This window comes from Amblyomma maculatum, chromosome 5, assembly GCF_055883805.1.
Source record: "Amblyomma maculatum isolate TAMU_Amacu chromosome 5, ASM5588380v1, whole genome shotgun sequence".
NCBI classification, from domain to species: domain Eukaryota; kingdom Metazoa; phylum Arthropoda; class Arachnida; order Ixodida; family Ixodidae; genus Amblyomma; species Amblyomma maculatum.
In genome coordinates this window covers 16,509,802-16,526,956 of record NC_139348.1, presented here as the reverse complement: position 1 = coordinate 16,526,956, position 17,155 = coordinate 16,509,802, and positions in this window count along the sequence as shown.

Below are 17,155 nucleotides of genomic sequence, written 5' to 3'. Positions count from 1 at the left end.
GCATTACAGCTGCTTGTTTGCCATCCTTGTTTACCATTCTGCTTGCAGGCAGATAAGGAGATGGGCTTTTCCTTGTCACACCTGGGGATCCTCAGATAATGAGGAAACCGCGCAATCGCGCTTCCCGCTGATTACTTTCTGTGCCTCTGGACACCTGACTAATCCTTCGGAGGGAAATGTCGACAGTGCGGAAGATTTACGCGTAAACACCAAAGGCCGAAGAACGATTCCCGCAAGACAGACCAATCAGCCGTGGAATCTCACTGCGCTTACGAATGCACACGTGGCGAGATCAAGCGGCGGTAAAAGCCTAAGCCTTGTTTGAAAGGTCATTTGAAAGCATTGAGGAAGGACACCTTCCGCTGTTTTCGTTCCCACAACGTCATTCTTTATTTAGTTGAAACTTCTAGGCCCCAAGGGGGACATTACGAATGGTGTAAATTATTATAGGCACCAATAAAAAAATGTACTAGTTTATAGTAAACAGTAGCTGCCCTGAGTCATTGCTACTCACAATGGGTCTCACAGAAACGTGTGCTTAAAAGAAGTTTAGAAGTTTATTCGTTTGCAGCTACAAATCTGCAAAATAGGGGTGAAATTGAGGTGACAAAAATATTATCCCATATTGTACCAGGGAATCTTTCCAAGGATGGACTTGCACAACACTTTAGCTCACGGATCCCATGAAACTTAAAATCGGCCCTTTGTACCCCTGGTGTTTAAGTTTATTTTGTCCTAGGCAGCACAAACTATTGAACCAATATTGGTACTGTGCTGGCAATGTTCTACAGAATATAGGACGAATGCATGGCGTACACAAAAACAATACTGTGTCGATGGTTTTGCACCACCGGTGGAATTGCTCGTTGGGCATGGAACTGTCCGGATACCTTAAAGTGTGCTTAAAAAGCCACAAACAGTCGTATGCAATTCAAAGAAGCCTGCCGCAATAGTGTGCAGTACTGGACAAGTTACTTCACATTCAATCTGAGGGTTTGCGATGAGCAGAGGAGAGAGAACCAAAGCTTGTAGCGCACGTGTCGTTCTTTTTCTGACTTTCCTGTTGTGTGCGAAACATCAGAAGGAGCGCAGTAGTCGAAAATTGAACTATGGAGGCCTTGATCCAAGATACTGGAATTGGTTCACTGCTTCAGACATCTTAAGTTGCTCGAACAAAGACACACACAAGACAGAGTACATGACAAGCGCGAACTGCCAACTGTTTATTGTAAAGAAAGAGGAACGTATTTTTAAACCCTCGGCTAATCAGGCGTTTATAGCCCCTTCGCACTTATCCCACCCGGTATCAATATTCATCAATGACAAGCCTAGGCATGTATGAATAAACACAACAAGGTTAGCGATAAATAAACGACACAGATCTTAACGAACAGTCAATCGTAGCAAAGCACTGTCAAGACTTGAAGAAAAAACAATAAAAACCAAACAACGTAAAAATTAGAACATACAACAAAGTAAAAACCAAAGGTAACTAGCAAAAAAAGCAATAGCAGTCGTAGCCCTCGTAGCAAAAGCAGCGTCACATAACGAAGCAAAGGCAGTCTAACAAAAAAAGCCGTGTAAGACAAGAACTGGTAAGAAACCAAACCCAGGGGTAACTAACAAAAGAAAATTGTCAATCTCTCGTAGCAAAGGCGGTGTCATGTATACGAAGAAAAAGCAGCCAAAACCTAAAATATTAAACAAGGTAAAAAAATAAGTAGTAAAGAAATAAAAATACATAAAAAAAATTATATATATATATATATATATATATATATATATATATATATATATGAAGGAAAAAAGCCAACAGTCAGCGAGGCCAAGGAAAGCGTTGGGGATGGTACTTTGTCATTTTTTTTTAATGTTTACTTGGATAATCACAGAAATTAGTAATGTAATCTGTTTAGGGGAAGGATAATTAGACACAGAGTAGACGAAAAAAAACGTGCCGATGGTGGGATCCGAACCCACGACCTCCGAATAACGCGTCCGGTGCTCTTCCAACTGAGCTACATCGGCCGCTGTCCCCCCTGCTACTTTCTTGGGTATTTATGTTGTCTGTATACGAACCTTGAGAGTGTTCACCAGCGCCACCCTCAGCCATAGCGGCGGACGTGGGACGTCCTTTGTTACCGCCAGCGTCACGTAGAACGTGATCAAGAGCGAGGGCGAAAGCTGTGCTAGAACCCTCTTACGCTACCTATGGCTTCAAGACTGCCATAACCGAGACCCCCGTAAGCTACAAGCAGATCAATCAACGGGAAATGAGGGTGCTCGTTATAATACACGAAGGAAATAAGCCAACAGTCAGCGAGGCCAAGGAAAGCATTGGGGATGGTACTTTGTCTTCTTTTTTTTTTTTAATGTTTACTTGGATAATCACAGAAATTAGTAATGTAATCTGTGTAGGGGAAAGATAATTAGACACAAAGTAGAAGAAAAAAAACGTGCCGATGTGGGATCCGAACCCACGACCTCCGAATACCGCGTCCGGTGCTCTTCCAACTGAGCTACATCGGCCTTTTTTTTTTTTTCTTTATTGCATGGAAAAACTTCCGTAAAAAGGAACACTTAAACATGCCCATGTCTAAAGTTACCGGGCTGCTTAATGCGAGCCCGTCATATCCTCAGCCCGACAATGCACAATCATCAGAACATCAAAAGTCTGGGAGACATACACATGCGTCTAGATACGGCATCCAGTTTGGAGGTTCTTCACGTGCAGCATATACACTTCTCACCAAAGCACACTGCTCCCGAAACACGGATTTCGACGATCTTGGTGGCTCTGCATGCCTGTCGATCATGCGGCTTTTCCAAAGGCTGAACAGTCCCATCAACACAAATAGATCGTAAGGCACGACAGAGTTTTTGTCAGGAGGCAAAAATCTAATTGTATAAGGCGTAATTTCAATGTCCTTTTTAAGAGTTCTTTGTAGTATGTCCCAAAAGAACATAGCATCACGGCACAGAATAAAGCAATGATCAATTGTCTCAGGCACGTTACAGAGACGACAATTTACCGACCAGGGCACAAACGTCTCCTTATTGTGAAGAAATGTCTTGACAGGCAACGTCGCTGTATGTAATTTGAAAAAGAACGTTTTTGCAGCTGCCTGAATGCACATTTGCCTAACACGCTTTAGAACAGTGGTGCCCAAAAACCCCAGATAAGGCTGCCGATACAACGGTGTAGGGAACAAAGACTCAGTGAGAGCCTGGGTCATCTGCTTTCTCGAGAGGCTATACAGGTAATCTACAGAGAAACGCACAGTGAGAAAATTGAAAGTGTCAGCAACCTCCTTAAGGAATCCCCATAAACGCCTCTCACGAGCCTGCCCAATTGGTGCGAATAAGTAAGGCAAATGTGGACTAAGGCGCCTAATGAGCACAGTTACAAGAAACGGATGGTTTGCCGATTTGAAAAAGAAAAAACGGGAGACAAGTTTATGCACAAACAAGTGAACAAGGCCCACTCCACCAGACTCTAAGGGAAGAAACAAGTTGTCACGCCGCATGGGCTCCCATTGAGAGCGCCACACAAATGTTGCAAATATTCTGTGTATAACTTGTACTTTGCTCCTCGCACAATGCAGGACCTGAAGGATATATGCAAGCTTTGCAAACAAAAATATGTTACAGACCTGTGCCCTAGCAAACACTGAGAGTTCCCTACCCATCCAAGCCTGCGTTTGTCGCCGCATAGGTACGATTTGTGAATCCCAGTAGGCTGCGCTGTTACGAACTTGGTGCAGCGGAACCCCTAGGTACTGAAGAGGACTACAGTCCCAGCATATGCCTCCAAACTGGCTTGGTCTAGTGCCCCAGTGTCCCAACCAAAAACCTTTGGATTTATCTAAATTAAGGGCCGCGCCTGATACATCGCAGAACTGTTCAGTCAAGTGTAAAGCCTCAAGTACACTCTTTTTGTCAGAACAAAAGAGGGCGATATCGTCCGCGTTAGCTAAAATCTTAACTTCACATTGAGCCAGAGAGAAACCACGGATGGCTGCACTGTTAATTATACTGAGACAGAGGGGTTCCAGATATAAGCCAAACAACAGTGAAGACAGTGGACATCCTTGACGAACAGATGATTCCAGTGGTATTGGTTTCGTTAGCTCCTGATTAACAATTAGTCTTGTATACGAGTTCATATAGCACAGCCTTATGCCTTTGAGCAAAACGTCACCAATGTTTGCATTCTCCAAGAGCGCGAACAAGAAATTGTGCCGAACTTTATCAAACGCCTTCGCCAGGTCAATTTGAATCAGAGCTACTTGGCCTGTCTCATCTGATACTGTCTCGATTACTGAACGTGCAATATGGATGTGTGTTTGAATACTGCGCCCTCTGATACCACATACCTGATGCGAACCTATCAAGTCCATGATAACCAGCTGCAAACGAGAACAAAGGACCTTGGCAAAAATTTTGTAATCAACATTACAGAGGGAAATTGGACGATATCCTTCAACAGTTTTCAACCGACTAGTATCTTTGCTTTTGGGTATTAATATTGTGTGGCCTGAATAGAAAGTGGGATGCAGGAAACCCACATCATAAGATGCTTGGAATACTTCCATCAAAACAGGCGTTAGGCAAGGCGAAAATGTTTTATAAAATTCGCTAGTAATACCATCTGAACCAGGAGATTTCTGGTTCTGAAGGTCTGAAATGGCTGATTTAATTTCTTCCAAAGTGATGGGTCCCTCTACTACAGCACATTTCTCATCGTCTAGTCGAGGAAAGTTCTCAAGTAAGGAATTATAATCGAAACCCTGATTTGGATCTTTACAACTGCCGAACAGCTTTCGATAATAATCATAGAAAGCAGCAAGAATACTAGGAGCATCACTATATGTGCAACCACCATACTGAATTTCCAATATTTCCTTCCTAAGAGCATTCTCTCTCTCATCACTGAGGGAACGACGTGAAGGTTGCTCGTCAAGAAACCTTCGAGTCCTAGATCTTATTAGGGCCCCCTTGTATCTTTCCGTCGTAATTTTTTGAAGCTCTGCATTTACGTTATTAATTTCTTCAACATAGGCACCCGGGCTAACCCTCTCTAGCTCATGTAGCTCAGAGTGCGCCCAAGCTCACGAAGGTGGTGTCTCTTTAGGAACGCGATTCTTGCAGAGGCTTCAATTGCTAAGTTTTTGGTTTCCTTTTTGAACAAGTCCCATTTTTGAAAAACTGACAGATCATGGCGTGACCCTATGTCTTTCAAACAAGTAAGTACAGCACGCTTAAAGATTTCATCTGAGAGCAGACAGTTATTCATTTTCCACAGTTCCCACCGAGGGTGAAGTATCTGCCGACTGTACCTCCCTACCTGAAGAGACACCATACAATGGTCACTGAAGAAGATGGGCCGCACCCAGTAACCAAACAAATTTGCTAACATGTCTGCAGAAACATAAATTCTGTCAAGGCGGGCATTAGAGGAGAACAGAAAATGAGTGAAATGAATACTGTCGCCTTTTTCCTGCCCCACATCCACAAGGTTATATTCACAAGCCAAATCGTTAAGTAATGCAGCACTAGGGTCATATCTCTTACATAATGCTGATCGGTCCTCATCCCTACAAACACAATTAAAATCTCCCAACAACATAATTTTGCGATCTGTGCACAAATGATTAACTAATGAAAGAAAAAAATGCCTTCTGTCTCGTTGTTTTACAGGGGCGTAAACACAAATAATTCGCCACTGCACACCTGAGATTGTGAGGTCACAGCATATAAGTCGTCCCTCGCCATCTATGCAATAAGACATGGCTGTCATCTCTAGTGTTTTGGCCAGGAATAGCATACACCCTCCGGACAAGCCTCTAGCGTGGCTGACAATAATGTTATATTCCGGCAAAAACGGCTCAAGAGCAGCTTCCGTCTCTTCATCGGAGGACAACTTTGTTTCCTTAATTGCTGCTACAGACACACTCCATTTCTTTAACAGATGTCTTAACTGCTGCTGTCTCCGACGATTACGCATACCCCTGACGTTAAGGGTAGCGACTTGATATGCTGCGACTCTAGCCATTTTTGGTACTAGTCCTTTTAAACATCATCCCCTGGAATGGGGTGGCCCGCCTGCAAATTGGCGGCCTTTCGGGCAGACATCGCCCTCCTCTTTAAAGTCACCCTTCCTGTGGCCTCTACACAGTGTGCCTTCTGGCCAGCACCATCGATACACACCTCATCATCTGCGGGACGCTTCAAAGGCACTGTGTTGTCCATGTCCTCCTCTGAGACACTCAAGGCTTCGGCCCACGAACCTGATTGGAGCACATCGCTCGCTGCCACACTGACAGCCGACAGAGAACCGGACGCACCAGAGATCGGCGCCACAGACGGCTCACTGTTACCCTCCAACGACGGAGGAGAATCAATGACGAAGGAGGATAGGCGAGCATCCACCGGCAGTATCTTCTCCACTGATTCCACAGGAGGCATATCCAGACGTCCTTCAATGAAAGGTGGTTCTTGGGCAGCAAGGGCAGCACTCTGAGTGGCACTCACAGGTGGGCCCGGGTCCGGCGGTTTCGGCTCTGGAGACGCTGGTTCTTGATGGCCAGTCACTGCAGATTCTTCTGAGTTGGTGTGAAGTGCAGAAGGCTTCTGGTCCGCATCAATTTGAGGTTCACGACCTAACTCACCAGTTACATCAACAACCTCTGACACATCCATGATATGTTCGGACGCCACGTCATCTTCTCGTGACCACTGGCCTTGACGCAGTCTATCGGCATAACTTAATACACAGTTCTCCACAGTATGGCCAAAGCGCCGGCAATGGGTGCATCGAGGCGTTCGGCACTGACGCGTACATGGCCTACCCGGCTGCATCGAAGGCACAGTGGAGGTCTCCCTGAGATAAGCACTAATGCCTGCACCCCATAAACATTAAGAGTGAGAGGAATTGTACTTGCTGACACTCCGTCCTTGAGCGTGAGGGAGATTTCACGGTTCGCCGTTTCCATGTGCTCCATCCCTGGGCACCGCCACTTTTCACGTTCCACAGATTGAATCGTTCCATAAGGCTCGAAAGCTTCCACAATTCTCCGGTGCTCCATATAGCGGGGAAGCCAAAGGAGCTTAACCTTGACATTCTTTGCATCCGGGTCGAACACCATGCACCGAAGTCCTTTCACAGGGAACTCTGCTTTGTTAATTAGCTTCTGCTTTGAAAAACTACTCTCGCAGGTAACCATCCACACGTGGCTCATTTGGTACTGACCAATGCACAAAATTTCCCGGAGGTCCAAAATCTGTGCAAGTGCGTCTCGAAAGTCAGGTGCTCGGTACGGGCGACCCTTAAGGTCGGCATGCAGGAAAACGGTATTAAGGACAACATTACCGGTGGGCAGAAGTGGAAGGACAACTTTGTACGTTTCGGTAGTGTGCTGAGGAGTCGAAAGACCTCGGCCAACGTCCGATGCGCTGTTTCCAGCAAGCAACATTTTCAGGCTCAGCCGTCCAGAACGCTACTGAGCTACATCGGCCGCTGTCCGATGCGCTGTTTCCAGCAAGCAACATTTTTAGGCTCAGCCGTCCAGAATGCTACTGAGCTACATTGGCCGCTGTCCCCCCTGCTACTTTCTTGGGTATTTATGTTGTCTGTATACGAACCTTGAGAGTGTTCACCAGCGCCACCCTCAGCCATAGCGGCGGACGTGGGACGTCCTTTGTTACCGCCAGCGTCACGTAGAACGTGATCAAGAGCGAGGGCGAAAGGTGTGCTAGAACCCTGTTACGCTAACTATGGCTTCAAGACTGCCAGAACTGAGACCCCCGTAAGCTACAAGCAGATCAATCAAGGGGAAATGAGGGTGCTCGTTATAATACACGAAGGAAATAAGCCAACAGTCAGCGAGGCCAAGGAAAGCGTTGGGGATGGTACTTTGTCTTCTTTTTTTTAATGTTTACTTGGATAATCACAGAAATTAGTAATGTAATCTGTTTAGGGGAAAGGTAATTAGACACAAAGTAGAAGAAAAAAAGCGTGCCGATGGTGGGATCCGAATAACGCGTCCGGTGCTCTTCCAACTGAGCTACATCGGCCGCTGTCCCCCCTGCTACTTTCTTGGGTATTTATGTTGTCTGTATACGAACCTTGAGAGTGTTCACCAGCGCCACCCTCAGCCATAGCGGCGGACGTGGGACGTCCTTTGTTACCGCCAGCGTCACGTAGAACGTGACCAAGAGCGAGGGCGAAAGCTGTGCTAGAACCCTCTTACGCTACCTATGGCTTCAAGACTGCCAGAACCGAGACCCCCGTAAGCTACAAGCAGATCAATCTAGGGGAAATGAGGGTGCTCGTTATAATACACGAAGGAAATAAGGCAACAGTCAGCGAGGCCAAGGAAAGCATTGGGGATGGTACTTTGTCTTCTTTTTTTTTAATGTTTACTTGGATAATCACAGAAATTAGTAATGTAATCTGTTTAGGGGAAAGATAATTAGACACAAAGTAGAAGAAAAAAACGTGCCGATGTGGGATCCGAACCCACGACCTCCGAATACCGCGTCCGGTGCTTGTCCAACTGAGCTACATCGGCCTTTTTTTTTTCTTTATTGCATGGAAAAACTTCCGTAAAAAGGAACAACTCCACTTACTTAAACATGTCCATGTCTAAAGTTACCGGGCTGCTTAATGCGAGCGCGTGATATCGTCAGCCCGACAATGCACAATCATCAGAACATCAAAAGTCTGAGAGACATACACATGCGTCTAGATACGGCATCCAGTTTGGAGGTTCTTCACGTGCAGCATATACACTTCTCACCAAAGCACACTGCTCCCGAAACACGGATTTCGACGATCTTGGTGGCTCTGCATGCCTGTCGATCATGCGGCTTTTCCAAAGGCTGAACAGTCCCATCAACACAAATAGATCGTAAGGCACGACAGAGTTTTTGTCAGGAGGCAAAAATCTAATTGTATAAGGCGTAATTTCAATGTCCTTTTTTCTTTGTAGTATGTCCCAAAAGAACATAGCATCACGGCACAGAATAAAGCAATGATCAATTGTCTCAGGCACGTTACAGAGACGACAATTTACCGACCAGGGCACAAACGTCTCTTTATTGTGAAGAAATGTCTTGACAGGCAACGTCGCTGTATGTAATTTGAAAAAGAACGTTTTTGCAGCTGCCTGAATGCACATTTGCCTAACACGCTTTAAAACAGTGGTGTCCAAAAACCCCAGATAAGGCTGCCGATACAACGGTGTAGGGAACAAAGACTCAGTGAGAGCCTGGGTCATCTGCTTTCTCGAGAGGCTATACAAGTAATCTACAGAGAAACGCACAGTGAGAAAATTGAAAGTGTCACCAACCTCCTTAAGGAATCCCCATAAACGCCTCTCACGAGCCTGCCTAGTTGGTGCGAATAAGTAAGGCAAATGCGGACTAAGGCGCCTAATGAGCACAGTTACAAGAAACGGATGGTTTGCCGATTTGAAAAAGAAAAAACGGGAGACAAGTTGATGCACAAACAAGTGAACAAGGCCCACTCCACCAGACTCTAAGGGAAGAAACAAGTTGTCACGCCGCATGGGCTCCCATTGAGAGCGCCACACAAATGTTGCAAATATTCTGTGTATAACTTGTACTTTGCTCCTCGCACAATGCAGGACCTGAAGGATATACGCAAGCTTTGCAAACAAAAATATGTTACAGACCTGTGCCCTAGCAAACACTGAGAGTTCCCTACCCATCCAAGCCTGCGTTTGTCGCCGCATAGGTACGATTTGTGAATCCCAGTAGGCTGCGCTGTTACGAACTTGGTGCAGCGGAACCCCTAGGTACTGAAGAGGACTACAGTCCCAGCATATGCCTCCAAACTGGCTTGGTCTAGTGCCCCAGTGTCCCAACCAAAAACCTTTGGATTTATCTAAATTAAGGGCGGCGCCTGATACATCGCAGAACTGTTCAGTCAAGTGTAAAGCCTCAAGTACACTCTTTTTGTCAGAACAAAAGAGGGCGATATCGTCCGCGTAAGCTAATATCTTAACTTCACATTGAGCCAGAGAGAAACCACGGATGGCTGCACTGTTAATTATACTGAGACAGAGGGGTTCCAGATATAAGCCAAACAACAGTGGAGACAGTGGACATCCTTGACGAACAGATGATTCCAGTGGTATTGGTTTCGTTAGCTCCTGATTAACAATTAGTCTTGTATACGAGTTCATATAGCACAGCCTTATGCCTTTGAGCAAAACATCACCAATGTTTGCATTCTCCAAGAGCGCGAACAAGAAATTGTGCCGAACTTTATCAAACGCCTTCGCCAGGTCAATTTGAATCAGAGCTACTTGGCCTGTCTCATCTGATACTGTCTCGATTACTGAACGTGCAATATGGATGTGTGTGTGCAATATGGAACACAAATATGGATGTGTGTTTGAATACTGCGCCCTCTGATACCACATACCTGATGCGAACCTATCAAGTCCATGATAACCAGCTGCAAACGAGAACAAAGGACCTTGGCAAAAATTTTGTAATCAACATTACAGAGGGAAATTGGACGATATCCTTCAACAGTTTTCAACCGACTAGTATCTTTGCTTTTGGGTATTAATATTGTGTGGCCTGAATAGAAAGTGGGGGGCAGGAAACCCACATCATAAGATGCTTGGAATACTTCCATCAAAACAGGCGTTAGGCAAGGCGAAAATGTTTTATAAAATTCGCTAGTATTACCATCTGGGCCAGGAGATTTCTGGTTCTGAAGGTCATAAATGGCTGATTTAATTTCTTCCAAAGTGATGGGTCCCTCTACTACAGCACATTTCTCATCGTCTAGTCGAGGAAAGTTCTCAAGTAAGGAATTATAATCGAAACCCTGATTTGGATCTTTACAACTGCCGAACAGCTTTCGATAATAATCATAGAAAGCAGCAAGAATACTAGGAGCATCACTATATGTGCAACCACCATACTGAATTTCCAACATTTCCTTCGTAAGAGCGTTCTCTCTTTCATCACTGAGGGCCCGACGTGAAGGTTGCTCGTCAAGAAACCTTCGAGTCCTAGATCTTATTAGGGCCCCCTTGTATCTTTCCGTCGCAATTTGTTGAAGCTCTGCCTTTACGTTATTAATTTCTTCAACATAGGCACCCGGGCTAACCCTCTCTAGCTCATGTAGCTCAGTTAGAGTGCGCCCAAGCTCACGAAGGTGGTGTCTCTTTAGGAACGCGATTCTTGCAGAGGCTTCAATTGCTAAGTTTTTGGTTTCCTGTTTGAACAAGTCCCATTTTTGAAAAACTGACAGATCATGGCGTGACCATATGTCTTTCAAACAAGTAGGTACAGCACGCTTAAAGATTTCATCTGAGAGCAGACAGTTATTCATTTTCCACAGTTCCCACCGAGGGTGAAGTATCTGCCGACTGTACCTCCCTACCTGAAGAGACACCATACAGTGGTCACTGAAGAAGATGGGCCGCACCCAGTAACCAAACAAATTTGCTAACATGTCTGCAGAAACATAAATTCTGTCAAGGCGGGCATTAGAGGAGAACTGAAAATGAGTGAAATGAATACTGTCGCCTTTTTCCTGCACCACATCCACAAGGTTATATTCACAAGCCAAATCGTTATGTAAAGCAGCAATAGGGTCATATCTCTTACATAATGCTGATCGGTCCTCATCCCTACAAACACAATTAAAATCTCCCAACAACATAATTTTGCGATCTGTGCACAAAAGATTAACTAATGAAAGAAAAAAATGCCTTCTGTCTCATTGTTTTACAGGGGCGTAAACACAAATAATTCGCCACTGCACACCTGAGATTGTGAGGTCACAGCATATAAGTCGTCCCTCGCCATCTATGCAATAAGACATGGCTGTCATCTCTAGTGTTTTGCCCAGGAATAGCATACACCCTCGGGACAAGCCTCTAGCGTGGCTAACAATAATGTTATATTCCGGCAAAAACGGCTCAAGAGCAGCTTCCGTCTCTTCATCGGAGGACAACTTTGTTTCCTGAATTGCTGCTACAGACACACTCCATTTCTTTAACAGATGTCTTAACTGCTGCTGTCTCCGACGATTACGCATACCCCTGACGTTAAGGGTAGCGACTTGATATGCTGCGACTCTAGCCATTTTTGGTACTAGTCCTTTTAAACATCATCCCCTGGAATGGGGTGGCCCGCCTGCAAATTGGCGGCCTTTCGGGCAGACATCGCCCTCCTCTTTAAAGTCACCCTTCCTGTGGCCTGTACACAGTGTGCCTTCTGGCCAGCACCATCGATACACACCTCATCATCTGCGGGACGCTTCAAAGGCACTGTGTTGTCCATGTCCTCCTCTGAGACACTCAAGGCTTCGGCCCACGAACCTTATTGGAGCACATCGCTCGCTGCCACACTGACAGCCGACAGAGAACCGGACGCACCAGAGATCGGCGCCACAGACGGCTCACTGTTACCCTCCAACGACGAAGGAGAATCACTGACGAAGGAGGATAGGCGAGTATCCACTGGCAGTATCTTCTCCACTGATTCCACAGGAGGCATATCCAGACGTCCTTCAATGAAAGGTGGTTCTTGGGCAGCAAGGGCAGCACTCTGAGTAGCACTCACAGGTGGGCCCGGGTCCGGCGGTTTTGGCTCTGGAGACGCTGGTTCTTGATGGACAGTCACTGCAGATTCTTCTGAGTTGGTGTGAAGTGCAGAAGGCTTCTGGTCCCCATCAATTTGAGGTTCACGACCTAACTCACCAGTTACATCAGCAACCTCTGACACATCCATGATATGTTCGGACGCCACGTCATCTTCTCGTGACCACTGGCCTTGACGCAGTCTATCGGCATAACTTAATACACAGTTCTCCACAGTATGGCCAAAGCGCCGGCACTGGGTGCATCGAGGCGTTCGGCACTGACGCGTACATGGCCTACCCGGCTGCATCGAAGGCACAGTGGAGGTCTCCCTGAGATAAGCACTAATGCCTGCACCCCATAAACATAAAGAGTGAGAGGAATTGTACTTGCTGACACTCCGTCCTTGAGCGTGAGGGAGATTTCACGGTTCGCCGTTTCCATGTGCTCCATCCCTGGGCACCGCCACTTTTCACGTTCCACAGATTGAATCGTTCCATAAGGCTCGAAAGCTTCCACAATCCTCCGGTGCTCCATATAGCGGGGAAGCCAAAGGAGCTTAACCTTGACATTCTTTGTATCCGGGTCGAACACCATGCACCGAAGTCCTTTCACAGGGAACTCTGCTTTGTTAATTAGCTTCTGCTTTGAAAAACTACTCTCGCAGGTAACCATCCACACGTGGCTCATTTGGTACTGACCAATGCACAAAATTTCCCGGAGGTCCAAAATCTGTGCAAGTGCGTCTCGAAAGTCAGGTGCTCGGTACGGGCGACCCTTAAGGTCGGCATGCAGGAAAACGGTATTAAGGACAACATTACCGGTGGGCAGGAGTGGAAGGACAACTTTGTACGTTTCGGTAGTGTCCTGAGGAGTCGAAAGACCTCGGCCAATGGCCGATGCGCTGTTTCCAGCAAACAACATTTTCAGGCTCAGCCGTCCAGAACGCTACTGAGCTACATCGGCCGCTGTCCGATGCGCTGTTTCCAGCAAGCAACATTTTTAGGCTCAGCCGTCCAGAATGCTACTGAGCTACATCGGCCGCTGTCCCCCCTGCTACTTTCTTGGGTATTTATGTTGTCTGTATACGAACCTTGAGAGTGTTCACCAGCGCCACCCTCAGCCATAGCGGCGGACGTGGGACGTCCTTTGTTACCGCCAGCGTCACGTAGAACGTGATCAAGAGCGAGGGCGAAAGCTGTGCTAGAACCCTGTTACGCTACCTATGGCTTCAAGACTGCCAGAACCGAGACCCCCGTAAGCTACAAGCAGATCAATCAAGGGGAAATGAGGGTGCTCGTTATAATACACGAAGGAAATAAGCCAACAGTCAGCGAGGCCAAGGAAAGCATTGGGGATGGTACTTTGTCTTCTTTTTTTTTTAATGTTTACTTGGATAATCACAGAAATTAGTAATGTAATCTGTTTAGGGGAAAGATAATTAGACACAAAGTAGAAGAAAAAAAACGTGCCGATGTGGGATCCGAACCCACGACCTCCGAATACCGCGTCCGGTTCTCTTCCAACTGAGCTACATCGGCCTTTTTTTTTCTTTATTGCATGGAAAAACTTCCGTAAAAAGGAACAACTCCACTTACTTAAACATGTCCATGTCTAAAGTTACCGGGCTGCTTAATGCGAGCCCGTCATATCGTCAGCCCGACAATGCACAATCATCAGAACATCAAAAGTCTGAGAGACATACACATGCGTCTAGATACGGCATCCAGTTTGGAGGTTCTTCACGTGCAGCATATACACTTCTCAGCAAAGCACACTGCTCCCGAAACACGGATTTCGACGATCTTGGTGGCTCTGCATGCCTGTCGATCATGCGGCTTTTCCAAAGGCTGAACAGTCCCATCAACACAAATAGATGGTAAGGCACGACAGAGTTTTTGTCAGGAGGCAAAAATCTAATTGTATAAGGCGTAATTTCAATGTCCTTTTTAAGAGTTCTTTGTAGTATGTCCCAAAAGAACATAGCATCACGGCACAGAATAAAGCAATGATCAATTGTCTCAGGCACGTTACAGAGACGACAATTTACCGACCAGGGCACAAATGTCTCCTTATTGTGAAGAAATGTCTTGACAGGCAACGTCGCTGTATGTAATTTGAAAAAGAACGTTTTTGCAGCTGCCTGAATGCACATTTGCCTAACACGCTTTAGAACAGTGCTGTCCAAAAACCCCAGATAAGGCTGCCGATACAACGGTGTAGGGAACAAAGACTCAGTGAGAGCCTGGGTCATCTGCTTTCTCGAGAGGCTATACAAGTAATCTACAGAGAAACGCACAGTGAGAAAATTGAAAGTGTCACCAACCTCCTTATGGAATCCCCATAAACGCCTCTCACGAGCCTGCCCAGTTGGTGCGAATAAGTAAGGCAAATGCGGACTAAGGCGCCTAATGAGCACAGTTACAAGAAACGGATGGTTTGCCGATTTGAAAAAGAAAAAACGGGAGACAAGTTGATGCACAAACAAGTGAACAAGGCCCACTCCACCAGACTCTAAGGGAAGAAACAAGTTGTCACGCCGCATGGGCTCCCATTGAGAGCGCCACACAAATGTTGCAAATATTCTGTGTATAACTTGTACTTTGCTCCTCGCACAATGCAGGACCTGAAGGATATACGCAAGCTTTGCAAACAAAAATATGTTACAGACCTTTGCCCTAGCAAACACTGAGAGTTCCCTACCCATCCAAGCCTGCGTTTGTCGCCGCATAGGTACGATTTGTGAATCCCAGTAGGCTGCGCTGTTACGAACTTGGTGCAGCGGAACCCCTAGGTACTGAAGAGGACTACAGTCCCAGCATGTGCCTCCAAACTGGCTTGGTCTAGTGCCCCAGTGTCCCAACCAAAAACCTTTGGATTTATCTAAATTAAGGGCCGCGCCTGATACATCGCAGAACTGTTCAGTCAAGTGTAAAGCCTCAAGTACACTCTTTTTGTCAGAACAAAAGAGGGCGATATCGTCCGCGTAAGCTAAAATCTTAACTTCACATTGAGCCAGAAAGAAATCACGGATGGCTGCACTGTTAATTATACTGAGACAGAGGGGTTCTAGATATAAGCCAAACAACAGTGGAGACAGTGGACATCCTTGACGAACAGATGATTCCAGTGGTATTGGTTTCGTTAGCTCCTGATTAACAATTAGTCTTGTATACGAGTTCATATAGCACAGCCATATGCCTTTGAGCAAAACGTCACCAATGTTTGCATTCTCCAAGAGCGCGAACAAGAAATTGTGCCGAACTTTATCAAACGCCTTCGCCAGGTCAATTTGAATCAGAGCTACTTGGCCTGTCTCATCTGATACTGTCTCGATTACTGAACGTGCAATATGGATGTGTGTTTGAATACTGCGCCCTCTGATACCACATACCTGATGCGAACCTATCAAGTCCATGATAACCAGCTGCAAACGAGAACAAAGGACCTTGGCAAAAATTTTGTAATCAACATTACAGAGGGAAATTGGACGATATCCTTCAACAGTTTTCAACCGACTAGTATCTTTGCTTTTGGGTATTAATATAGTGTGGCCTGAATAGAAAGTGGGGGGCAGGAAACCCACATCATAAGATGCTTGGAATACTTCCATCAAAACAGGCGTTAGGCAAGGCGAAAATGTTTTATAAAATTCGCTAGTAATACCATCTGGGCCAGGAGATTTCTGGTTCTGAAGGTCTGAAATGGCTGATTTAATTTCTTCCAAAGTGATGGGTCCCTCTACTACAGCACATTTCTCATCGTCTAGTCGAGGAAAGTTCTCAAGTAAGGAATTATAATCGAAACCCTGATTTGGATCTTTACAACTGCCGAACAGCTTTCGATAATAATCATAGAAAGCAGCAAGAATACTAGGAGCATCACTATATGTGCAACCACCATACTGAATTTCCAACATTTCCTTCGTAAGAGCGTTCTCTCTTTCATCACTGAGGGCCCGACGTGAAGGTTGCTCGTCAAGAAACCTTCGAGTCCTAGATCTTATTAGGGCCCCCTTGTATCTTTCCGTCGCAATTTGTTGAAGCTCTGCCTTTACGTTATTAATTTCTTCAACATAGGCACCCGGGCTAACCCTCTCTAGCTCATGTAGCTCAGTTAGAGTGCGCCCAAGCTCACGAAGGTGGTGTCTCTTTAGGAACGCGATTCTTGCAGAGGCTTCAATTGCTAAGTTTTTGGTTTCCTGTTTGAACAAGTCCCATTTTTGAAAAACTGACAGATCATGGCGTGACCATATGTCTTTCAAACAAGTACGTACAGCACGCTTAAAGATTTCATCTGAGAGCAGACAGTTATTCATTTTCCACAGTTCCCACCGAGGGTGAAGTATCTGCCGACTGTACCTCCCTACCGGAAGAGACACCATACAGTGGTCACTGAAGAAGATGGGCCGCACCCAGTAACCAAACAAATTTGCTAACATGTCTGCAGAAACATAAATTCTGTCAAGGCGGGCATTAGAGGAGAACTGAAAATGAGTGAAATGAATACTGTCGCCTTTTTCCTGC